The 27655-nt window shown below is 37.3% G+C and overlaps 1 long non-coding RNA gene across 2 annotated transcripts in view; it reads left to right on the top strand.

The window, feature by feature from the left end:
* Nucleotides 10693-27655, top strand: part of LOC110255676 — a 139262-nt gene continuing 122299 nt past the window's right edge. For both annotated transcript variants that reach the window (XR_002336319.1, XR_002336320.1), the window contains exon 1: nucleotides 10693-12502. This is a non-coding gene — a long non-coding RNA (uncharacterized LOC110255676). The remainder of the gene's footprint in view (nucleotides 12503-27655) is intronic.

The following is a 27655-nucleotide window of genomic DNA, read 5'->3' on the forward strand; positions in this document are numbered from 1 at the left end:
TATTTAATACACAGGGCTATGGCCATTATCGGTAATTTCAAAGATCTTGATAAATGTTGGGACTAGGCATACCAAACATGTATAGTCTCCTGTCACGAAAACCTGGAAAGAATTCCCAAAGTCCCTTCATTTAAGCTTCAGAAATATCATGAGCACAAACATTTTATGAAAAATACTGTTATTACAAAAGGACTTGTGAAGACAAAGCCCATGCTCTGCTTTCAAGTGGACCATTTAACCAGTTCAAGAGGTAAAACAGATGTCAGCGTGATTAAAGCATGAATATAATTGAAACCCAGGTGACACCAGGTTAAGTAAAAATGAAGAGCAGGAATGAAAAAGATAAGAATCATCAGGGAGAAAAAAAAATTTTTTTAAGGACAAATGTCCAGCATATATATATGTATTTATAGTTGATTTACAATGTTCTTTCAATTTCTGCTGTACAGCAAATTGTCCTAGTCATATATATATATATATATATATATATATATATATATATTCTTTTTCCACATTATCTTCCATCATGTTACATCACAAGTGACTAGATATAGTGCCCTGTGCTATACAGCAAGGAAGGAAATTTTTTAATCTGATGGACATGAGCAAAGTTTCACAAATAATGTGGCCTTTAATATAAACATAAGAGAATGGATGCAATTTTCACAAGTACCATGAAGGTCTGATTTGGGGAAAGGAGGAAGCATTTTGAATTGAAATAACTGCACATGAGCAAAGGTTATATGTGATAAGGGCAGCTTTTCTGGGGTGGCAGGTTTATGTTCAAATTGTACATGTTAAACGTCGATGTGATGAGACTGCAGCCACTGGAAGCCTTTGAGAGCTCCTGACTAAAGAAAAGATTTGATGTTGAGTTTTATGAGGTAGTGATATTCAGACAGCCACGTGAAATCTAGATTAGAATAAAGAATGGGAGTGTGATGCCTAATGAGAAGGTTATTATTCCATTAATCGAGGAACGGGATAAAGCGTACTTGAAATAGTGGGCAGGAATGAGAAGAAAAATGAGGAAGGAGATGCAGAAAGGCCTGGTGGAAACAAAAGCTAATGACTTTGCACCTAATTAAATTTGGGACAAAGGGTTGGATTTCAAGTCCAGGTGCCCAGGAGACTATTAAAATCATGGTGTTATTAATGGTCAATGAATTTCAAAGAGGGAGCTGATGTAGGAAGAGAAGTGAGTTTGAATTTAATGTACTGTTTTTAATCTATCAGTTTTCATTAATTTATTTGCTAAGAAGGCAATTGAGGGTTTGAGAAGTAGAAGAGAAAAAGCAATTAGACACACTTAGGACCAATTAGCATGACTGATCTTGGGATGAGCACATGACCCAAGATGGGTGACTCAGATTCCTTTTGGAGGGACAAAAGAGGCCGGGAAAACCAGTCCTCCTCTGCTGACAGCCCCAGGGCTCTGCACTGTGGAATAAGCTGGTCTGAGGTCAGAGGGAGGAATGAAGATAGGGGAGACAGAGAATCATGGAGTCCCTAAGAAATGACCACATCCTTTTCCATAGCTACTTGAGCTTATAATACATTTATCTCTTTGCCTAAACGAGTCTGAAGAGGATTGCTACAATTTTTAACCAAAGGAATCTTGACTATTAAAAAGTCAGAACCAGTCATCACACACTTCATTTCCATTTTAAATGTGCTCTAGGATTTATTCTCTCATTCATTTAACATTTATTAAGTCCCTATTCTGTTCCGGGCAAGCTGATAGTCTCTGAAGATAAGTTGGATAGTGAATGTGAGAGAGGACTGAATGGAGCAGGAAGGTTTTGAAGTATGTCTGGCCCTGTAGTAAAGACAAACCCCAATTTATGAATGGGCAGAATTCCAAATGCACTTTTGTGAATTGGCTGTTTGACAGTTAGAAGGGATTACTCGACAGATACCTCATTGTGAAGGGTGGTGGTATGTCCAGGAGAGTTTGGAAAAGTCCATTTCCTATACACTGGGACAAATTAGACATAAAAGTAACTGTGTGACCCCATGGAGCATGTTTTTCTAAAAAAGTTCATATGGGATGGCATCTCAGGACACCAGCCATAGTCGGACTTGGGGTGTTCCTGCCTCTTGAAAACTATGGCAACTGGGAGTTCCCGTCGTGGTGCAGTGGTTAACGAATCCGACTAGGAACCATGAGGTTGCGGGTTCGGTCCCTGCCCTTGCTCAGTGGGTTAATGATCCGGCGTTGCCGTGAGCTGTGGTGTAGGTTGCAGATGCGGCTCGGATTCCGCTTTGCTGTGGCTCTGGCGTAGGCCGGTGGCTACAGCTCCGATTCGACCCCTAGCCTGGGAACGTCCATATGCCGCGGGAGCGGCTCAAGAAATAGCAACAACAACAACAACAACAACAAAAACAAAACTGTGGCAACTGTAGTGTATGCAGTGGGATTTCTAAAATTCTTGATGTGTGAGGAAGGAGCAGGGCAACTTAGTAGTGGCAGAAAGCTTCCTAGGCATCCCAGCTATGATGTAAGGAGAATGCTTTCAGCCCTTACATGCAGTTGAGTTCCCAGTCATAGTTCTGTAAATATCTTTTACAGAAATAAATCGGGCATTTCAGAGTGAGGCATACATGCCAATTTAAATGTCTAGTATTTTTGCAACCAGGGCAAACTTATCATGATAATGTAATTGTAAAGTTTTTTATTCTTACATGAATTAGAAATGCAAAAGAGATAAAGATTATACATACTCACTCAGATATTTATTTTGTCCATGCATTCATGTACACATTTAAAAAGTTTTTATTGAATACTTCCCATACCTTTCCTATGTTCAGCAAAATGCCAAGCCCTGTGGATGTAGAAGTAAGTAAACTCAGGAACTTATGGTCTAATAATATAATGTAATAATTAGTTAAAAATAATGTACAAAGCATTTTGGAAGCACAGAATCCCTTCGGACAGTTGTGGATTCTTCCAAGATAGTCCTTTTTTTTCTCCATAGCACTTATTACTTTCAGACATAATGTATATATTTCCCCCTTGTTTGTCTTTTCTCATTTGTATATAAGTCCCATGGGGGTAGGCAAACAAACAAACAAATGAAAAAAACAATGAACTCAGGCCTTCTCAGACATTAATAGGAAAAAGTATAAAGAATGAGTGTGGTTAACCAGTCTGTCAAGAACAACATGGACAAGGGCAGGGGTGAAGAAATAACATCCCAAAAAGTTTATGTCCCAGACTCCATGCAGAACAATAATAGGACAATAATAAAGGCAAATAGTAACAGCAAATATTACTGTGGGGACTATGATATGCCAGACACTGCTATGAGCATTTTGGGTACATCAATTGCACAACCTTCATAAGCCTGTGGATTGGTGCTGGCAGGATTTCTATGTTACACGAGAAGGTGATGAGAGGTACAGAGAGACACTCAGCAACTTGGCAAAGGTCACATGACTTGTAGGGACAGGAGTCAAGGTTTGAACCCAGGTGGCCTCATGGAGATGAGGTTGAAAAAGCCAGACAGGGACCAGATCACAAAGACATTGAAAATCAGGCCAGGGAATGTAGATTTTACTTGGAGACAATGGAAACCTCTGAGGCGAATTTCTACAGGGAATCTATCTGATCAGATCTGGATTTTAGAATAAGTCTCCTGAAAGAACTAGAAAAAGGGAGAATGTATAAAGGTTGTGGCATTAGTTCATGGGAGAAATAATGAGTTTGAATGAGAACTCTGGCAAGGAGGTAGAAAAGAGAGTCAAAATTATTGGGGAGATGTAAGCCACAAAGAAGATGAAATATTTTGCCAATTTACACTCCTAGTAGCAAATTTTGAGGCTGTCCATTTCACTTCCACCTCACATTGAATGATTCTATAATTTTAAGTTCTTTCCAGTTGAATAGACAAGTGCATACATCAATGTTCCTATTTTCCTTTATTTGTTTATTGGAGGTTTATTCTTAAAAAAAAAACTTAGAGGCCATTTGTATCTCTCCATTTGTAAAATGTCCTTTACCTATTATTTCTTTCACAGTGCATTTTTTCTTGACCCCTTAAATCTCTGATATTCTTTTGTATGAGTCTACTACTCAGGTAGAGACACTCTGGTCTTATTTCTTGTCTCTGAGCCCTGTGGGAACAATCAATCTGGCCAGCATCTCATTAGAACCCATTCTAACAGGAGATGCAAATTAAGCAGTATATTGAATTAAAAAAAACAATAGGTTTGATGATGAAGGTAGGTGTTTACTTTGTACAATGCTTAGTTTAATGTTTCCAATGAACATCCAAGTGACTTGAACTAAGTGAGGAGAATGCAGAATTGTAAGGAATTACTTGAGACCTGTTAGCATGTAATGGTGATTAAAACCCTGGTGATAGAATACATGTAGCTTTTTGAGTTACTTTACTGTTTTCATTTTTTGGGGGTATATACTCAGCAGTGTAACTACTGGATCATATGATGGTTCTATTTTTAGTTTTTTGAGGAACCTCCATACTGTTTTCCATACACTAATTTAAAAAGATATATGCACCCAGTGTTCATAACAGCATTATTCAACAATAGTCAAGATATGGAAGCAATTTGTGTCCATCAACAGATGAATGGATAGAGAATATGTGAGATGTATATACACAGAGGCGTGCGCGCGCGCGCGCACACACATACACACACACACTGTGGAATATTGCTCAGCTATAAAAATGAATGAAATTTTGCCATGAATAGACTTGGAGGGTATTATGCTTAGTAAAATGTCAAAGAAAGATATTCTATGTTATATGTAGAATCTACAGAATAAAACAAATGGACATACATAACAAAATAGAAACAGACTCACAGATATAGAGAACAAAGTAGTGGTTTCCTAGAGGCGGGGGGAGGGGCAAGACAGGGGTATGTGATTAAGAGATATGAAATATTAGGTAGAAAATAATGAAACAACAAGGATATGTTTTACAGCACAGGGAGATACAGTCATTATTTGTAATAATTTAAATGGAGTAAAACCTATGAAAACATTGAATCACTATATTGTACACCCATAATTAACATAATGTTGTAAACATATTTAAATTAAAAAACCCCCAAAACTCATGCATTATATCATCAAGGAGGAATGTATGAGTTAGGATGGAAAAATTAAAAGCTCTGGATGGAACTCTGAGAATGTCCCTTCATAGGTCTTGAGGGCGAGATGAGAAGATATTGCAACATAAGCCAGAAGTAATGACTAGACAGGTAGTAGAAAAAAGAAACAGAAAAATAATATTTGTACTGAGCAAAAGGAATATTTTAGACCAAGAGATAAATGGAGAAATGTTGTGGAGAGATTAAAAAAAAGAAGAAAATGCAACCTTTGTTTTTAGACATTAAACAGTCTTTGGTGTGTTTAGCCATGGAGGATTTCACTGACTTTGGAGATGAGTCTGGATTTCAATATGCTGAGAAGTGAAGAAAATAGTGAGGACTGAAGCCATTAACATATATTACTTTTCAAAAAGAAAAAAACAAACTTTGCTGTTAATAAAAATAGTTAGGTAAAAGGTCAGGATAGTGACTAGAATGGGATAAAATGTCAAGGAGGAGGTATATTTTTAGGATAAAGAATCTTGAGTACTTTTATGGTGGGAGTAGGGGGAAAGTGAGCAAGAGTGGCTGCTTGCAAATACAGGAGGTGGAGCAGATCCTAGAGGAGGTATAAGAAGCTGAGAGCCACAGGACAGGCAGAACAACTATTTTTGGCTGGAATAAGACATATGAAGGTGGGTGAGCATGTGGCTGTGTTCAGATCAATCCAGCAAATATATATTAAGAGTCCAGGTGTGAGGACACTATTTGGTTCCACAGAGGTAAGAGTTATGAATCCCAATTTGTGTTCTAAAGAAGGTTACAGTTTAATTGGGAAATTGGTGACTGGGGCATGGGAAGGAAGGTGAGAAATCTTCCTGACAGACGTGGTACATTTTTCTCTAAAGCAATTTATCTCTGAAATTGAGGAGGAGCAGGGATGGGAAAGGGATTTAAGGTGTGAGAAAGATTCAGAAAGGCTGGGAAGAGAAATGACTGAAGAAATGGATCACTGTCAAGTAATAGGACTCCTAAAGGGTTTCAGGGCTCAGAAGAGGTTAGAAACTATTTCCTTGAAGTGATCTTTGGGTATGTAGTGATTTCCACCAACATTTTATTGGAGGTAGGGATGTGTGTGCTTTAACCTAGGCTTAGAGATGGAGAGCTGAGAGGTGGAATGGGTACAACAGAGAGGAAAAGAGGCAAAGGCAATTTCATTCAGAGATAGTTCCAGTGATGAGATATTTGTTCTGGGCCAGGGGGTTGGGGGAACTGGTATAGAAGCCTGATAGTGGATAAAGGAGAATATGTAGATACAGGAGCTCTGGGTAAAGTTGAAGATCAGGTGCCAATGGTAGTAAAGAAAGGAAAGATCTGGAAGCAGAGTTCTTATCAGGAAGTTAGACAACAGGCTTAAGGATCAAGAATTGTTTAGATGAAGTAAAGTAAAAAGAAAGCCATTGGAAGGGAAAAAGAAAAGGACTCACATTCATTGTGTGTCTATTTTATTGTAGGCACTAAAGATGAAGAGTTTAAGATATTGAAAGTTAGGAACTCAGAAGGGCCTTGCATTTTGATGGCAAAGTCACCTAGGACAATGGTAGGGAGTTGAGGTAGAAACAAAGACTGAAGCACATGCCAGATGCTGTAATGAGTAGTGGAGAATGAACTGATTTAGTACATAGCAGCAATAATGTATAAGGCAAGGCACATAATACAAATCATTAGACCTGAGGAAAGAAGATGGAAAAAAAATAGATGGAAAAAAATCAGTTATCTAGAATTGATATAGGCCTTCAGAAAGAACTTCAGATGCATCTTTTTGTCCTGGAGCATGTAATTCAAAGGAAAATGATCAGTCTCTTGGGGAGAGAAGCAGGGGTCCCTTGAGGCCAAATGGTAAAGAAAGAGTTCAGAGAAGGTATATCAATTAGCTGTTGCTACATAACAAAAAAAAAAACTTCAAGATTTCAGAGTATATAAGCATTTATTTAACTTATGCATTTGCAGTAGATGGGGTTGGCTCATCTAGGCTGGGCCTGGTTCAGCCAACTCATCTAGGTCATCTTTGTATTTTGTGTCTATTATCTTTCTTCTGGGGCCATGGCACTTGCCCAGGCATGTTATCCTTCTGGCAATAACAGAAGAGTAGATGTAGAGCTTCTGCTGCACTGTCACTGACTAACATCCCTTTGGCCAAGGCAAGTCACATGGCCAAGCCCAGCATCAGTAGATGGTGGGGAAGGTTACTGTTTCTATGAAAGGAGAAGAAAGAAGTGGATAATGATATACCACAGGAGTGGAGTTGACTTTGTAGTCAGCTGTAGTTCTGGAGAACACAAAGTGAGGGACATAGAGGAGTTTCCAAGGTGGGCAGAGCGTAAAGAAAGATGCACAAAGGGAATGAAGAGAAGGAGTCAGAGGTGTCTACCTTTTGCAGAGTGTCCAGTGTGCTTATAGAGGAGAGCAATGGCTGGAGTTAGCTGGGCTGAAGGCTCCTTTTGGAACTCTGGTGAAGAGTTGTTTTGGGGAACTTCTCTTTGGGGACTTAGTTCCCCACTGTTGAAAGGGCCTGTCCAAATTCCATGAAAAATAGTAACCGATAGTGACACATCAATCCTACCAATACTTGACTGAAGTAGTCTGGACTCCTTTGAGATTTCAATCATGCTACATACCTCTGGTTTCAAGTATTCCTAGACTAGTTAACAGAATCTGGCTCTCTCAACAGATGTTGGGTGGCTGAGGTACAAGCTGAGGTGCAAAGTTGGATCTTCCTATATAAGAAATTCTGGGAGTTCCCATCATGGCTCACAGTAACATACCCAGATAGCATCCATGAAAACATGGCTTCAATCCCTGCCTCACTCAGTGGATTAAGGATCTAGCATTGCCACGAGCTGTGGTGTAGGTTGTGGGTGTGGCTAGGATCCTGTGTTGCTGTGTTTGTGGCTGTGGCCGGCAAAATTTGACCCCTATGTGGGAACTTCCATATACTAAGGGTGTGGCCCTAAAAAGACAAAAAGAAAAAAAAAAAAAGAAAGAAAGAAAAAGAGAGTGCTTCTATATTGATTATATCTGTGTGAATTCTGATTATGATTTGAACAGCACCCAAGTATTTTGATTTAGGGATTCGTTAAATCCTATTTACTTCCTGATTTCCAACCTAAAAATAAGGAAATAAAGGGACTCCTTGAGACATTTTACTTGATAAATCTTGCTCTGATTGAAAAGGAACCTTAACACAGGTGTGAATTGTTAAAAAAAATTTTTTTAACATGTGGAAAGTAAACACCTGGGAACTTTTTGACTCAACACATTTGCAGCCTTAAAACAGCCAAGATTCTTCACTATGGAGTCCACCAAGGATTATTTTATACCTGGTCCCCCTATTCCTCATATAAATTTTAATTACCCTTAAATATAACCCACTTACTATTATCAATAATGAAAAATTAAAAATGCCAAGATAGTGTGAGAGAAACGTGAATCTAAAGCATCATTCCCTTGTGCTGTTTGTTCTCAAGAGTGGTGGTTAGATCAGGAGTTTCTGATAGAGGGGGAGCAGTGAGCATGCGTGGCCAGTGGAGGATAATTACAAAATGCCAGAGGGAGAGTCTTGAATTTTTCAAGAGGCTTTAACGACTCCCAGGACAATGGAGTAGAGCAGCCCGGACGCTGTTGAGAGAATATAAACTCAGTGTTACAGAAAAATCATTGTCTGGTTAGAATGTAGAGAGGGGAGAGATACTACACATTCCATCTGGATTGTTTGGATGGTACAGAGGAATTTGATTTTATGATATGGAGCTTTTTTCATCTTGCAGCCTGGCAGAATAGTAACTAAAAGGGTGGAGGAGAAATGGAGGTGCAAAATTGTATTATTTAAATTATATTCATAAAGGCCACTAACCTACTTCATTCCCCTTTCTCCGAGGAAAATGGCATGGCACAGAAATGATGTCTTCAAGGCATATGAGATCAATTGAAATAAATTAAGCAGTGAAGACAATAAGACTGTAACAGAAAAGTACAATCTGTATTTTTTTAAATTATTCGAAGAATGCTAAAAAGAAGTTACTAAGGTCACTATGATGTATAATGATAAAATGTGAAATGTTAAACCTATGAGGCCTTTAAAACATAAATTCTGGATATAAAAGTAAAAAAAACATACTACATAAACTTTGGGAAAGATATAAAATATAAAGACTAAGTGTTAAAATCCAGAAATCAGCAGTTAAATATCATTTCTCAATATTTATTTCAGAATTCCACATAGAGCATGTATAAGCTATCAAAATATAATGGAGTCTAAAATAAACGTTGTCAGAGTTCCTGTTGTGGCGCAGTGGAAATGAATCCAACTAGGAATTATGAAGTTGTGGGTTCAATCCCTGGCTGTGCTCAGTGGGTGAAGGATCTGGTGTTGCTGTGATCTGTGGTCCAGGTCGCAGAGGCAGCTTGGATCCTGCATTGCTGTGGCTGTGGCGTAGGTGGGCAGCTCTAGCTCCGATTGGATCCCTAGCCTGGGAACCTCCATATGCCGGGGGTGTGGCTCTAAAAAGCACACACACACAAATAAAGAATATAAAATGAACATTGTTAACATTACTTTCATCTACTTCATGAAATGCTATATTTTTTCATTAAAAATTTCATTCTGCATTATATTTAAACACTTTCAATTAACATTCTGAATTAACTAAGGTGAGACAATGGTTAGGGATGCTTGTATTAAGCAAAGAATGTTAGGAGATTGATTTCCTACATCATTAGTTCATATTGAAACTCTTCATCTTATGACAACTTTTGAATTATTTGGCATGGTATTATTGTAGAGTTTTAAGGAATTGAATTTTCACAAAGCACGACTGACCCTTGTTTTTTTAAAATCAATGTTATATGGATCATAAATGTTCATGACTCACATTTCTTTTGAATATATAATATTACTTTTCTACTTAATGCTTTTTAAATTGAATTCTATTTTCTCTGATATCAACACTGCAACCACTTTAAGAAGGAAGCAAAGAACTTTTTTCTCTCTTCTCTTTTAAATGTATCAAGGATATTTTTGCTTACATTTTCAATCTACAGCTATAGGTAGATTTCTTATAATCATCAACATTTATAAATTAATTTGACACATAGGAGTGTGTTTCATTTTTAAAGGAGGGAATAACTTTGATATTTGGTTTATTGCCATCACTCGTATATTATCACTCATATATTTGATCTTATTTCTGTTATTTTTTGTAATATTTTCTGATTCAATACATTCTTACTTTATCGTATTCTCCACATTTTCTTTGCTCCAATCTTTTCTTATTTCTAATAGGTACATTCTGTCAACATGTCATCTAGCAAACAGAAAGTGAGACAGCTTTTGATATAAAATTGTGGGAATTTCTAGAGAAGCAAACTCTAGCCTGAGACTCTGGGAATGATTTTCTGAATATTACAGAACTGACCCATTAAAGTACCAGCTATCTCCAAAATCACTGTGGAAATAGTAAGTTTGAAAATATGGTGCTTAAGGTCATATACAACGTGTAGGAAGCTGGAATTGGGAATCTACTGCTGCTCCTGCTTCTGCTTTTGCCTCCGCATTACCTGGGGGTGAGGGTGGAGACTGGATGCTGGTGTACTGATGCAGGAAAGACTGACATCTCCACAGCCCTACTTGCCAAGAGCTAAAATAGAAAAAGAGGCCCGAGAGATCCTCTAACTCACTTCTACTTTCCAAAGATTCTGTGCTTTTACTTGATTGGTGACAGCTTATTTTTACTTCTAACCCTAACTGGGGAAAAGTCTGGAAATGGCTTCTAGGCTCTGTTAGAAAGGTTCCCATAGAAGGACAGTGGGGAAGAAAGGAAGCCAGCCCAGCCACAGTATCTACCATAAGGTAGTTGTGCTCTATTTATAGTTCTATTTGAGTTATTTGAATCTTATTTGCATTATTTAAAAATTTTCTTTTACAGAATCAGTCTTTGTGACAGGTAAATGGTGATTCTTGGGCTTTGTTTATGCATAAGTTATTGTTTTTTAATGATTATACTTTCTATGCAATATTATATATACATATATGTTTACAGTTATAAATATAAATTATATATATATATATTTTTTTTTAAATAACTTTTTGGCATTTCCTTATAAGTTCATAGGCCTGTTATCATAGTCATCTTCCATCATCCCATTAGTATTTTGAATGTTTTCCCTAGGTGATTTAATAAAAAGTTTAAAAATGCATCTGAGAGAACTATGAATATTGAAAATCATAATTTATTGACTTAAGGATGTGAAATACACTATAACAACATGTTCCTTCTCCAGCATATCATCCTTGTATTGTAAAGCTACTTCTCAATTTTTGGAGAGTTTGTTTTTGTTTTTGGAGGCTTTAATTTGTAAGTCATTAAAATTTGGACTTCTTAAAGTAGCTTAAAGCAGAGTGATGTAGCCCTCATGAAGTTTTCCTCAAAATCATCATGAGCCGGAATCATCCTTTACAATATCTTTAATGTCAGTGAATAGGTTCTATAAACATTCCAACGGCCTAATATACATATATGCATGACAGGGTCCCTATGCTGTACAGCATAAATTGACACAACATTGCAAATCAACTATACTCAAAAAAAAAAAAAAGAAAAAGATTTCACAGAGGAGGCAACAGTTTGCCAGATCTTTCAATTTCCTAGTTAACAAAACCAAAAAAAGGAAAGAAAATAAGAGAAGAGAAAATAAAAAAAATAGAGGGAGGATGGTTAGAACTATAACTTTATTTTTAAAAAAGTCAGAATAAATGCAAAGCACCTGGGCTTTTTAATTTGTGTTAAGACCTGTAGAAAATTAAAGGTGATGCTGATGATAAAGATAATGATGTTAATGGACGTATTGGTTGCCTCCCCAGCAGCTGGCTGGGTATGCGCCTCCTTTCCCCGCTAACGCCTTGATTTTCCTCCTACTCCTTTTCTGAACTGTAGCAGCCATGTGTTTTTGGAGGCTGGCCCTGGCTCAGGTGTGAGCTCTGATTAGTCTAACTCAATCAACAAAATCCCATCCCTCTGCCACTGATTGATTTAAGACCCCACATCTGCAATAAACAGAGAGGGGTATTGCTTAGTCACAGAGATAGTTTCAGGAAAGGGCGTTAAGCCTAGATTTGGGCCAATAAGATGTAAGGGGAAGTTAGAAAAGGGGATTCTGGGAAACTTTTCCTTATTCTCAAAGGAAAACCTTAAGAGTGCTCTCTCTTGCTGGCCACTGGCAGCTATAACAGGACTACAGTAACGATTTGATTACCAGCCCGAAGATGAAGCTAGTACACAAGAAATGTTCCTACCCCACTCTTCTCTCTCCAAGAATCACAAGGGAATGAAGACAAAACCGTGAAATTAAGTAAATCCTAAAACCTACCTGACCCGTGGATTTCCAGGTATGAGAGTCTATAAATGTTCTTAATGGTTTAAGCCAGTTTGACATGCCTTTTCCATTCCAGACTAGAGATGATCTGATTAATAAATCACAGCTGATAGTAAAAAGAGCCTAAGATTGAGGATAAATATGCTGCAATATTTTAAGAGAACAGAAACAAAAAATAATAAAGAGCAAGTCTAAAACTAGAGAACTGAAAGTATTACAAAGCTACCATAAATGAGAATAAAAAAGTCTAAGTAGAAGTTAACTAAAAGTAACAATTTGGCAAAGAAAACAAAAAAATCCTAGAACTGGGCAGACATGATTAACTTATGAGAAAAACAAGAAACTTCTACCATATGGGTATGGGCTCTTTCAGATTGAGAAGGACAATTTACAGGCACATTACTTAAGGAGTGATGAAGATTTGATATAAAGGATTTTCAGCAAAGGGTACATACTAGAAATTTCTGTGGAGGTCTTTAAAACAACACGTTCCTGGCAGTTCTGATGAGGCAGGCTTGCCCTGGCATGCACAGTTTTATGGACTGTGGAGAACAGCACAAGCCTGGATCTCAGTGTGACCCTCTCTGCATCTGTCTCTTCCTTTCCACGTGTGTCTTTCTGTGCAAGCTGCCAGCATCTCTTCCCTGTTCATCTGTCTCTGCAAAAGTCTTCATGCCTGAGTCTCCCTTTTTGTTTCTCTTTGTCTCTCATTATTCCCTGCATCTGTGTGTGTCTCTTCTGTGTCTGTATCTCTGTATGTTTCTTTGGTTGTGTGAAGGTTTATGTCTGTGAGTGTTTATTTCTTTGCCTGTTTCTCTGTGTCTAGATATGTTTCCTCTCCAGGTATATCTCTGAGTGGCCTTTTCTTTGTTTTTACTCCTATGTTTTTCTGTGTGAAGGTCTATCGTATCTCTTTTGTATATCTTTTCCTGACATTTAATTGAGAGCAGACACAAACTCAGTCTGTGCCTAAAACAAAGGGAACATGTAAAAGCTATGACACTAAAGGAATTAAAAATCAGTCTTTCATGCTCATGTTCCAATCAATCAAACATCAGTTTACGTTCTCAAAATGAATTTGCATTTATATTTTGCACATGACTTCTAATTTGGTTTAGTTTATGTTTTCCAATTGAGACTTTTGTTATACTTTTACTGAAAAATAATGCCACTGACTAGAACTCATCTCACTGCTAAGAGGCAGAATAAGTCTTTAATTTCATCTCTCATTATGAATTCCAACAACTTAGTTTATATTCATTCACTTACAGTACATTAGTTGCCTTTTTCACACATGAGAAGTTTGAATCTAACATATTTAGACTAGAGGGAATTTACTAAAATCAAATGCAGTATTTGGCTTTTTAATCACAAAACTACAATGCTATTTAAGATAATGGAATGTCCAGTACATTACTGCCTTTTGGCTCTCTAGTTTTCTGAAAATGAACTTGCAATCTTCTCGGAAGTCTAGACTGCTACATCTCCATTCTTTTAGAAAATCTTTTCTAAGAAATCAGTTCAGTCCAAAGTCATAACCAAATAATGCGGTAAGTAAATGGTGAAAATCAGAATAATGAAAACAAGATATTTGGTTAATTAACATGTGGGCAGGGAGAGGAGTAGAATGTTGACTAAACAATATTTAATTATTTTGATGTTAATTATTTCAATGGGCATATCTACCAACATGCATTTTGGATTCTGATATAATTTTTAAAAGACTTCTGGCTTCAGAGATTTCTGCCATGCACTAAGAGGGTGTTGATACTATTATTAGCTAAGTTTTACGTTACTATGAATGAGAAAGCTCTGCTATGGCACACAACACTAGGCTAGCTTAAGCTCATTAGCTGAAGCAAGGAAAAATAATAAAAGTAGAAAATCCATATTAATTGTACCAAACCCTACAATTTATGTATTGCTGATTTCCTGTATCTTTACTTTTATTTTAACTGCTACATAATAGTAATAGTGAATTATTAAAGCATCACTACAGGTGTGTTTTTTCCATTACTTCTAGTATTTGTAGCGGAAATTTTGCTTTGCATATTGGAATGCCTTGCTATTTGTTGGATATAAATAGACGCAGTATAGTTATGTCTGTGCCTTTCATCATTATTTTAGTTTACTTTCTTATTTCACTTTAAAATATTCCCCATAAATTTTACCCACTTAAATTTGAAAAGAAGAAGAATGATGGCAATATTAACCTCAAACAGATAATTCTGTCTACTGTTTTATTCTAACCTTTGAATGTTACTTTAAGCATGTCTTTTGTATATGGAAAAACTTAAATATGCTACTTTATTTTGGGGATTTATAAGTGCTTGATTCTACATCCTTTCAACTTTTGTAACTCTCTTTTATCCGTATAAAAAGTACTGGCATCCAGTTTTTTCTTTTTCTTTTTTTTATTGTAGTAATCATGATTGTTTAAAATTACATCAATTTTTAAGATATATAGATAGATAGATAGATAGTATTGCTTATCTTAAAACTTCTCTTAGCTGTTACTAACCCTTCATATAACTCAAAAAGCCCATGATAATTGTGGATCTGATGATATGGAAAAGAGAAGGACTATATTTTATGGTTTTATCTTTTCAGTCTTCTATCATCCTATTAATCTACCTAGAACTATGAAACATTGCTGCAGGTTTTTATACTGTGTATTTCATGTAGTGTGTTTGTTTCAACAGTTAGCTATTTCTAACCAGCTGTACTTACTGCTCTCAGTGTTCTCATTTACTGACTTCTTCAATAAATGGATCAGTCAGCACCCATTTTCATCAGCAACATCCCTGTTTAAAATTTCTTTCTGAAATTTAGCCTTCAATATTTGGAGGTATTTCCTTAAGAACATATTGGTGAAAGGGCGTATTTCATAACTATCCAAAGACGTATCTGACAATTCTTACTTTTTCTTCTATATTTGAAGATCAATATAATTGCACAGGCATTTCTTGAAATATGCCCTTTGTCTCCCAGAATTTCTCAAGTAACTATTTTTTTTAAATTTATTTTCAAGTAGCATGGTTTTTCCTTAGTAGCTTGTTCATTTGCTTATTTTGTATTTTTTATTGGAATTTATAATTTATAACTCATAGCCAAGTGGTAAAGGGATCACAGAGAACATATATACATGTGGCTGAAGATTATAAGATACACATTAAAGAGTCATGGAGTTCCTGTCGTGGTGCAGTGGTTGACGAATCCGACTAGGAACCATGAGGTTGCGGATTCAATCCCTGGCCTTGCTCAGTGGGTTGAGGATCCGGCATTGCCTGAGCTGTGGTGTGGGTTGCAGATGCGGCTCAGATCCCGAGTTGCTGTGGCTCTGGCGTAGGCTGGTGGCTACAGCTCCGACTCGACCCCTAGCCTGGGAACCTCCATATGCCGTGAGGGCGGCCCAAGAAATGGCAAAGAGACAAAAAAAAAAAAAAAAAAAAAAAAAAAAAAGAGTCATGTTACAGGAAACATGAATACAACTCTCATATCTGCCCTAATCTGCTTGGTCCCCAACCCCCACCACAATCTCTATTACCAGTTTCCTCTCAATCTTTCTAGAGTTTTATACATATAAAAATAGAATATATATTCCCCCTTCTTTTTTATCCCAAAGATAGCACTATTCTATACTTGAAATAATTGAGTATCCTGGAGATTTTTTTCCCCCATATTAATATATGGAGTTTTCTCCTTGTTTTCATATAGCTGCAAAATATTCTAACATACAGACATACTGTAATTTTGTTAGCTCATTTCCTATTAGTAGACAGATTGTTTTGCAGTCTTTTGATGATACAATATTTCAATGAGTAACTATGCAAATATATCTATACGATAAGTTCCCAGCAGTGGATTTGCTATGTCAAAGGACAGACACATTTGTCATTTGGATGGGTGTTGCAAATTGTCCTCCATAGCAGTTGTGTTAATTTGTACTCTCACCAGCAATGTATGGGGGCACCTGTTTCCCCACAGTTTTCCCAACATTGTGCATTCTCAATCATTTGGACTTTTGCCAATTTAATAACTGAGAAATGATATCAATATACTTTTAATTTACATTTCTATTATTATGAGTGAGATAAATATCTTTCCCTGTGTTCAAAAAATGTTACTTCCTTTTCTGTAAATTCTTCCTTCTTTAGCTCATTTTACTGTTGATTTGGGTCAGAAGTCTTTTTCTTATTTTTTTTCCAATTTTTTATATTACTCAATTAATTTATTACATTTATAGCTGTACAATGATCATCACAAACAAATTTTATAGCATTTCCATCCCAAACCCCCAGCGCATCCGCCCATCCCTCAAACTGTTTCCTTTGGAAATCATAAGTATTTCAAAGTTTGTCAGTCTGTATCTGTTCTGCAAGAAGTGCTTTGTGTGCTTTTTTCAGATTCCACATGTAAGTGATACCATTTCATGTTGGTGTCTCATTGTCTGATTGACTTCATTTACCATGATAATTTCTAGGTCCATCCATGTTGCTAAAAATGCTGGTATTTCGTTCCTTTTAATGGCAGAGTACTATTCCATTGTGTATATGAACCACATCTTCTGGATCCACTCCTCTGTTGATGGACATTTAGGTTGTTTCCATGTCTTGGCTATTAGATATAGTGCTGCAGTGAACATTGGAGTACATGTGTCTTTTCAAGTCATGGTTTTCTCTGGATAGATGCCCAGGGGTGGAACTGCTGGATCAAATGGTAGTTCTATTTTCAGTTTCCTGAGGAATCTCCATACTGTTTTCCACAGTGGTGCACCAATTTACAATCCCACCAACAGTGTTAATAGGGTTCCTTTTCCTCTACACCCTCTCCAGCACTTCTTGTTTGTAGACTTTTTGATGATGGCCATTCTGACTGGTGTGAGGTGGTACCTCAGAGTGGTTTTGATTTGTATTTCTCTAATAATGATTGATGTTGAACATTTTTTCATGTGTTTTTTGGCCATCCATGTGACTTCTTTGGAGAATTGTCTGTTTAGATCTTCTGCCCATTTTTTGATGAGGTTGCTTGTTTTTTTGGTATTGAGAGGTAGGAGGTGTTCATAAATTTTGGAGATTAATACCTTGTCAGTTGATTCATTTGCAAAGATTTTCTCCCATTCTGTGGGTTGTCTTTTCGGTTTGTTTAGGGTTTTCTTTGCAGTGCAGAAACTTTTAAGTTTAATTAAGTCCCAATTGTTTATTTTTGTTTTTACTGTCATTAAGAGTTGGATCTGAGAAGATGTTGCTGTCATTTATGTCAGAGAGTGATTGGCCTATATTTTCCTCTAAGAGTTTTATAGTATCTGGTCTTATATATAGGTCTTTAATCCATTTCGAGGTTAACTTTGTGTATGGTGTTAGGGAATGTTCTAATTTCCTTCTTTTCCATGTGGCTGACCAGTTTTGCCAGCACCACTTGTTGGACAGGCTGCCTTTTCTCCATTGTATATTCTTGCCTCCTTTGTCATAGATTAGTTGGCTGTAGGTGCACAGGTTGAATTCTGGGCTTTCTATCCTGTTCCACTGATCTATACTTCTCTTTGTGCCAGTACTATATGGTTTTGATGACTGTTGCTTTGTAGTATAGTCTGAAGTGAGGGAGCCTGATTCCTCCAGCTCCATTTTTCTTTTTCAGGATGTCTTTGGCTATTCTGGGTCTTTTGTACTTCTGAACAAACTTTAAAATATATTGTTTGAGTTGTGTGAAAAATGTCCTTTGTACTTTGGTAGGGATTGCAATGAATCTGTATACTGCCTTGAGTGGTATAGTCATTTTGATAATATTGGCTCTTCCAATCCAAGAGCATGGTATGTCTTTCCATCTGTTTGTGTCATCTTTGATTTCTTTCATCCGTGTCTTTAATTTTCAGAGTACAGGTCTTTTGCCTCTTTAGGTAGGTTTACTCCTAGGTATTTGATTCTTTTTGATGTGATGGTACATGGGATTGCTTCCTTAATTTCTCTTTCTGTTCTTTCATTGTTAGTGTATAGAAATGCCATTGGTTTCTGTGTATTAATTTTGTATCCTGTGACTTTGCCAAATTCATGGATGAGCTGTAACAGTTTTCTGGTAGAGTCTTTAGGATTCTCTAGGTATAGTATCATGTCATCTACAAATAGTGATAGTTTTAGTTCTTCCTTTCCAATTTGGATTCCTTTTATTTCATTGTCTTCTCTGATTGCCATGGCTAGGATTTCCAAAACTATGTTGCACAGTAGTGATAGTGGATATCCTTGTCTTGTTCCCCATCTCAGTGGGAATTCTTTCAGTTTTTCACCATTTAGAATGATGTTAGCTTTGGGTTTGTCACATATGGCCTTTATTATGTTGAGGTAGGTTCCCTCTATGCTCACTTTCTGAAGAGTTTTTTTTTTATCAGAAATGGGTGTTGGATTTTGTCAAAGGCTTTTTCTACATCTATTGAGACGATCATATGGTTTTTATTCTTCAGTGTGTTAATGTGATGTATCACACCGATTGATTTGTGGATGTTGAAGAACCCTTGCATCCTTGGGATGATTCCCACTTGACCATGATGTACAATCCTTTTAATGTATTGTTGGATTCAGTTTACTCATATTTTGTTGAGGATTTTTTCATCTATGTTCATCAGTGAATTTGGCCTGTAGTTTTCTTTTTTTGTGGTATCTTTGTCTGGTTTTGGTATCAGGGTGATGGTGGCCTCATAGAATGGCTTTGGGAGAGTTCCTTCCTCTGCAATTTTTTGGAATAGTTTCAGAAGGAGAGGTGTTAGCTCTTCTCTAAATGTTTGATAGAATTCACCTGTGAAGCCATCTGGTCCTGGACTTTTGTTTGTTGGAAGTTTTTAATCACCGTTTCAATTTCAGTACTTGTGGTTGGTCTAATCATCTTTTCTATTTCATCTTGGTTTAGTCTTGGAAGATTGTACTTTTCTAAGACTTTGTCCATTTCTTCTAGGTTTTCCCTTTTATCGGCATCTAGTTGCATGTGGTAGTCTCTCATGATCCTTTGTATTTCTGTGATGTCCGTTGTTACTTCTCTGTTTTCATTTGTGATTTTATTGATTTGAGTCCTCTCTCTTTTTTCCTTGATAAACCTGGCTAAGGGTTTATCAATTTTGTTGATATTTTCAATGAACCAGCTTTTCATTTCATTGATCTTTTCTATGGTTTTCTTTGTTTCTATTTCATTGATTTCTGCTCTGATCTTTATGATTTCTTTCCTTCTACTAACTTTAGGTCTTGTCTGTTCTTCTCTCTCTAGCTGCTTTAGATGTGAAGTTAACTTGTTTATTTGAGACTTTTCTTGTTTCCTGAGGTGGGCTTGTATTGCTACAAACTTTCCTCTTAGAATGGCTTTTGCTGCATCCCACAGATTTTGGAGTGTGGTATCTTTGTTGTCATTTGCTTCTAGGTATTTTTTAATTTCCTCTTTGAATTCCATTGGTTGTTTAGTAGCATGTTGTTTAGACTCCATATGCTTGTTTTTTTTTGCAGCTTTTTTCTTGTTTTTGATTTCCAGTCATGTAGTGCTGTGGTCAGAAAATATGCTTGATATGATTTCAATTTTCTTAAAGTTACCAAGGTTAGATTTGTAGCCCAGGATATGATCAATCTTAGAGAATGTTCCATGTTCGCTTGAGAAGAATGTGTGTTCTGCTGCTTTTGGATGGAATGTGGTATAAATATCTATTAAGTCCATCTGGCCTAATGCTTCATTTAGGGCCTGTGTTTCCATATTTATTATCTGTCTGGATGTTCTGTCTGTTGCTCTAAGTGTAGTGTATAATCCCCCACTATGATTGTGTTATTGTTGATTTGTCCTTTTAAGGTTATAGCAGTTACCTTATATATTGTGGTGATCCCATGATGGGTGCGTAGATATTTAAAATTGCTATAACATCTTGTTGGATTGATCCTTTGGTCATTATGCAGTGACCTTCCTTGTCCCTTAAAATATTCTCCATTTTAAAGTCTATTTTGTCTGATATGAGTATTGCTACTCCAGCTTTCTTTTGATCCCCGTTTGCATGGAGTATTTTCTTCCATCCTCTCACTTTCAATTTGTATGTGTCCCTAGAAGTGAAGTGGGTCTCTTGAAGACAGCATATATATGGGTCTTGTTTTTGTATCCATTCAGCCAGTCTATGTGTTTTTGTTGGAGCGTTTAGTCCATTAACATTTAAGGTAATTATTGATGTGTATGTTCTTATTGCCATTTTACTAGTTGCTTTGGATTTGTTTTTGCTGCTCTTTTTTCTTCCCTTCTTTTCTTATTCTCTCTTCTTCTGGTTTGATGACTATCTTTAGTGTTGTATTTGAGTTGACTTTTCTTATTTGTTAGTGTATCCATTGTAGATTTTTGCCTTGCAGTTACTCTGAAGTTTTAATGTAAGAGTCTATATATATATATATACACAAGATTGTTTGAATTGTTGGTCTCTTAATTGCAAGCACTTTTCCTGTGTCCTGCATTTGTACTCACCTCTTCTCATGATTTCTGATTTTGGTGGCATAATTGTGCATGGATGATTTGTATCTTTACTGTATATACACCTTTACTGGTGAGCCTTGTCATTTGTAGTATTTTTGTTTCTGGTTGCAGCCTTTTCTTTTCTGCCCAGAGATGTTCCTTTAGTATTTGTTGTAAAGCTGGATTAGTAGTGCTGAATTCTCTCAGCTTTTGCTTATCTGTAAAGCTTTTGATTTCTCCTTCAAATCTGATTGAGAGCCTTGCTGGGTAAAGTAATCTTGGTTGGAGGTTTTTTCCTTTCATCACTTTAAGTATATCATGCCACACCTTTCTGGCCTGCAGAGTTTCTGCTAAAAAATCTGCCTAAAACCTTATCGGGGTTCCCTTGTATGTGACTTGTTTCTTTTCCCTAGCTGCTTTCAAGATTTTCTCTTTGTCTTTCATGTTGGTAATTTTGATTAATGTGTGTCTCTGGGTGTTCCTCCTTGGGCTTATTTTATATGGTACCCGTTGTGCTTCCTGGATTTGAGTGGCTCCTTTCTCATGTTAGAGAAGTTTTTGGCTATTATCTCTTGGAATATTTTTTCTGTCCCTATTGCTCTCTCTTTTCCTTCTGGTACCCCTATAATACAGATGTTCGTGCATTTAACATTGTCCCAGAGGTCTCTGAGACTCTCTTCATTTTCTTTTCAATCTTTTTTCTCTTTTCTGTTCTGCATCCTTGATTTCCACTAATCTGTCTTCCACCTTACTTATTTGTTCTTCTGCCTCATGTATTCTGCTCTTGGCTGCTTCTAATGAATGTTTTATTTCAGTTATTGTATTTTGCATCTCTTCTTGTGTAAGTTTTACATCTCGTATCTCTTTGCTCAGTGTTTCCTGTAAATTATCCATCTTTGCCTCCAGTTCATTTCTAGTGTCTTGCACCATCTTCAGCATCAAGAGTCTAAAGTCTTTTTCCTGGAGGCTGAGAATCTCCTCATTGCTTGGCTGTTTTTCTAGGTTTTTTTCTTTCTCCCTCATCTGAGTTATAGTTCTCTGTCTTTTCATTTTTATACATATTTGGTGTGGTGACCTTTTACAGATAATAGAGTTGTAGCCTCCCTTACTTCTGGTATCTGCCCTCCTTGTGGCTGAAGTTGGTATGGGTGCTTGCTGTAGGCTTCCTGATGGGAGAGACTGATGCCTGCCCACTGTAGGTGGAGCTGATTCTAACCCCTCTGGTGGGTGGGGCTTTGTCTCTGGGTGAGATTAGAGGCAGCTATGTGTGCCTGGGGAGTCTTTAGGCAGCCTGTTTACTGATGGGTGGGGGGTGTGATCCCACCTGGATTGTTGTTTGGCCTGGGGCTTCTCAGTGCTAATGGGTGGGCCAGATTTTTCCCCAAGTGGCCACTTCCAGAGAAATGCATGCTAATGAATATTTCCAAGAGCTTTGGTTCCAATGTCCTTCCCCCACAACAAGCCACATTCCCCCCTGTTTTCCCAGGAGGTCCTCCAAGAACTGCAGTCAGGTTTGACCCAGATTCTATGGAGACTTTGCTTTGCCCTGGGACCTAGTGCTCATGACAGTCTGTGTGTACCTTTTAAGAATGTGATCTCTGTTTCCCCCAGTTCTGTGGAGCTCCTGCACAGAAGCCCCACTGGCCGTCAATGCCAGATTTTCTAGGGCCTCTTTCTCCCAGTGGCAGATCCCCAGGCTTTGGGGCTTGATGTGGGGCTATGAACTCTTACTCCTGTGGTAGAGTCTCTGTGAAACAGTTACTTTCCAGTCTGTGGGGCTTCCCACCTGGGAGGTATGTGGTTGCTTATATTGTGTAATGCCTCTTCTACCTCTTGATGTGACTTCCTCTTTGTCTTCTGGAGTAGGATATTTTTTTGAAAGTTTCCAGTCCATTTGGTTGAAGATTCCTCAGCATTGGTTTTAAACTTTGTTGTTTTTAGGAGAGAAGTTGAGCTCAAGTCCTTCTATTCTATCTTCTTAATCCCGTCTCCTGCTTATTTTGTATTAAAGCTACAATTGTATGAGGTTATATGGGAGTGATGAGGGCTCTCTTCACCACTTTTCTAGGCACTTAATAGGATTGTTATTAATCTGCCCCTTTTAAAATTAGGTGTGGTCATACAATTTGCTTTCATCAAGAAAAAGTGAGTGGAATTGGCATGTGGTATGTCACTTAAAAAATAACCAAACAGGAGTTCCCATCGTGGCACAGTGGTTAATGAATCCGACTAGGAACCATGAGGTTGCGGGTTCAGTCCCTGCCCTTGCTCAGTGGGTTAATGATCCGGCGTTGCCGTGAGCTGTGGTGTAGGTTGCAGACGTGGCTTGGATCCTGCGTTGCTGTGGCTCTGGCGTAGGCCAGTGGCTACAGCTCTGATTTGACTCCTAGCCTGGAAATGTCCATATGCCGCAGGAGTGGCCCAAGAAATTGCAAAAAAATAATAATAATAATAATAAAAAATAACCATAACACTTAAGTTTTATTTTATGTTATTACATTAGCAAATGTTCAAGTGCTTACTATGTGAAGAAGAGTGCATTGCACTTTACTTAATTTTGGATGGAAACTTTGTCAGCCAGAGTCCTTGAGGAACTAAAAAGGGAGAGTTCTCCGCTCCCCCACATAGTCCTCATGTTCTTGTATTATGAGCAAGAACTGAATTTTTTCCATTTCAGAGTTAGGAGTTGTTACTTAGCATAACAGGTCTATTTCCTAATGCAACTCTATCTTTTTAATCATATTCTTCATTTTCATAAATATAATCCAGTGAGTTCTATTTTGGAAATTTTTCCCATTTTCTTTTCTTTTTATGGCCACACCTGTGGCATATGGAAGTTCTAGGGCTGGGGTCAAATCAAAGATGCAGCTGAGGCCTACACCACAGCCACAGTAACATGAGATGGGAGCTGTATGTATGATCTATGCTGCAGCTTGTAGCAACATCACATCCTTAACCAACGGAGCAATGCCAGGCATTGAACACATATCCTCACAAAGACAATGTCAGGCCCTTAACCTGCTGAGCTACAGTGGCACCTCCTATTTTTTTTCCTACTTAATCAAAAGGAAATACTCTTGGGATAGACTATGGTGGAAGATAGTATAAGGGAATGTATGTATATGTGTGCCTGGGTTGCTTTCTGTACAGCAGAAATTGGAATAATCAACTCTACTTTAACTAAAAAATACAGTTAAAAAAGAGGGAATATCCCAACTATATGTGTGATTTTTATCTCATGCTGATTAGTCTTCTCCTCTGATAATATCTAGTTAGAATTCAGATCTCTGAGATTAGTTCTTCAGATTTATCATTTTCTCTATGGGGAAATAATTAAAATTCCTAATTTGTTGGAACTTTTATTTTGGGAATCCCTCAGGGCCAACACTGAAATGATTCACCTTTGTTTCTGCCAATACTAGGGACTCTACAGATACGGAAACAAAATTTAAAAATTTTGTCTCTTGGATGTAAATTTCACAGCCTGAGGTCATGTAATTCAAAGCCTAGGACTGGGTGAAAGAAAGGCTACATATGTAAGTTATTAGGAGAGAATATTACTTTCCCCTCCTATGTCCAATGGACACAGCTTGCCTTTCTTTTTGTTTCATTTGGCAAGCATGCAAAATGTTCTGTTCTTTTTTTGTAAGAGTTTTATTTTTTCTATTGCAGTTGATTTATAATATTTTGTCATTTCTGCTGTAAAGTGACCCAGTCTTACATACATAATATATATATATATATATATATATATATATATATATATATTCTTTATCTCACATCATCCTCCATCATGTTCCTTCACAAGTGACTAGAGTTCCCTGTGCAAAATTTTCTATGTGCCTCCTTTCCATCAAGATATAGTTATTTGGGGGTACCTGTCCTAATGTGGACTATCTCAGGTTCAGCTCCTGGGCTTGTCAGAACCAAATCCTGTGCAATAGAGGGGCTGGTAACCAGTAAAACTCAAGGTTTCCAGGTTGAGAACATCTCTACCAAAGCCTTAGTTTCTGTGTGCCTTTTCCACTCCAGATTTAGCTCAAAGTTGTTGTTGTTTTTTTATTACTTTGATTTGTGGGATTTTTTAATTTTGTTTTTGTTTGTTTGTTTTTGTTTGTTTTTGGTGTTATGGTTCACGGAGGACATCTCTTACTGTTTTGTGTGCTCTGTAGCTTGCTTTCCAAAGATCTAATTAAAGCAGTATTTATGAGTTTGGAAGAACATTTCAGAATAAAATATTTATTTTATACACATTTAATATAGAGAAGTATGACTAATTGAATAATAATCCATAATCCCATACCTGTAAAAATGCTTAACTTTCTTAAAATAAAAATACTACAAGAATTTAAATCACTTCAAAAGTTATACAATTCCCTATATTCTAAACTTTTTTTTTTCATTCAAAAACTACTGTTATAGGCTTTTTGGTTTTGGCATATTTTTTTTCTTTCTTTCTTTCTCTCGCTCTTTTTTTTTTTTCCAATGGCCGCAGCTGTAGCGCTGTAGCATATGGAAATTCCCAGGCTAGGGGTTGAATTGGAGTTGCAGCTGCAGGCCCACACTGCAGCCATAACAGTGCAGGAACTGAGCTGTGTCTGTGACCTATACCACAGCTCATGGCAATGCCAGACCTTTTAACCTACTGAGCGAGACTAGGGATTGAACCTGCATCCTCATGGATACCAGTTGGGTTCTTAACCCACTGAGCCACACCAGGAACTCCTTGGTGTCCTTTGATAAGTATATATGTGTATACAATCAGTTATGTATAATCATAGATATTGTGAAAAGATACCAAAATAACCTTTAATATTTATGTTAAATGTTATCTGAATCATAAAAAGTATTATTATCAGATCAAAGAGACACATTTGGTACTCTGTTCTGTTTTAGCTTTTTTTTTTTTTTTTTTTTTTTTTTTTTTTTTTTTTTTTTTTTTTTTTTTTTTTTTTTTTTTTTTTTTTTTTTTTTTTTTTTTTTTTTTTTTTTTCTTAGCTTTTTCAGCTTAATATCTTAGGGATTTTTATTATATATATGTATATATATATCTTTTTATTTTATAGATTCCACATATAAGTGATATCATAGAGTATTTGTCTTTCTCTGTCTCCATTATGTCACTAAGGATAATACCCTCCAGGCCTATCCATGTTGCAAGTGGCAAATTTCATTTTTTTTTTTTTATGGCTGAGTAGTATCTCAGTGTGTGTGTATGCTTGTGTGTATACACATTTATACATACATACCACAGCTTCTTTACCCATTCATCTGTTGATGTAGTCTCTATGCTACCTGTACGTGGGTATCTGTTACCTTTTTTCAAGTTTGGGATTTTTTAATCTATAATTTCATCAAATACGTTTTCTGCTCCTTTCTCTCTCTTTTCCTCTGGGACCCCTATAATGAGCATTTTAGTACTGTTGATATTGTCTCTGAGATCCCCTAAACTGTTCTAGTTTTTTTATTTTTCTTTTTTCTGTACAGATTGGTTGATTTCTGTTCTATCATCCAGATCACTTATGTGCTCCTTTGTATCACCTAGTCTGCTGTGAATTCCTTCTAGTGTGTTTTTTCATTTCCATTATTGTACTCTCCAGTTCTGACTGTATTTTAAAAATGAGTTTTGGTTTCTTATTAAAATTCTCACTGTGTTCATCTATTCTTTTCCCTTGTTCAGTTAGCATTCAGAGTAATAATGCTTTTAACTCTTTATCTGATAAAATATTTATCTCTGACACCTTAGTTCTGTTTTCAGGTTTTTTTTTTTTTCTTTTGTTTGGAACAAATTCCTCTGTCTTCTCATTTGCTCAACTTTCTTTGTCTCTGTGTAGTTAGGTGAAGCAATGATCTATCCTGGTCTTGAAGAGGTATCCTTATTTAGGAGTCTACCTATGCATTCTGTGTGTGCCCAGGGGCTTTGGTGGAGGAGGTGGATCTGACATAAGCATGGTTCACATCTTTCCCCATGATTAGCTGGCAGCTATCACCCTGGTGGCAGGTGGGGCTGGAGATGGAGGAGCCATAATGGGGACCTGGGGAGGCCAGTATGTATGGTGGGGTGGTCTTGGCATATCAGTTTGAGATCCTGAGGGCTCCAGATTTATAGCCTCCATAAATACTAGTAATGACTACCCTTATCCTGTGGCCATGGCAGCCTTTGACCTCGTGTGGAGCAGCACTGGAGCCACAGTGGCTGGAGTGGGCACTCAGCGTGGGCCAGGGTGCACACCAGTGGTTGTGGAAACCTGCAAACTTCCAGGCAGTTTCATTCTGCTTCCTCCGCCTTGTTCCCAAGAGTAAGCAAGCATGTATGCGTCCTTCATGAGCAGAGTCTAGGTTTCTAACAGCTCTCTTGTGAGTCCTGTTGGTTTTCAAACCAGCTAAGGCAACTCATCTTCCTGGTATTGAACCCTAAGGCTGGGTTGTCCAATACATGATTTGAATAGCTCATTCCCCAGGGAGGACCTCCAAACTAGTGTAACCCCTTCTTTTCTGTGTCCCCTCCTAGGGACCCAGGTCCCAGTAATCGCCTTTCTTCCCTCCCTTCCTAACTCCGTTTAGATCATTCTTTACAGCTTTGGTTGAATAAGACTTTCTGCCAGGTTCCGATTGGTTCTCAGTAGAGTTGCTCTACATGTAGATGTGTTTTTGATGTGTTCCCCAGGGAGATGAGTTCAGCATTCTCCAACTCTGCCATCTTGACTCC

The sequence above is a fragment of the Sus scrofa genome, chromosome 10, assembly GCF_000003025.6.
Source record: "Sus scrofa isolate TJ Tabasco breed Duroc chromosome 10, Sscrofa11.1, whole genome shotgun sequence".
Classification (NCBI taxonomy): Eukaryota; Metazoa; Chordata; class Mammalia; order Artiodactyla; family Suidae; genus Sus; species Sus scrofa.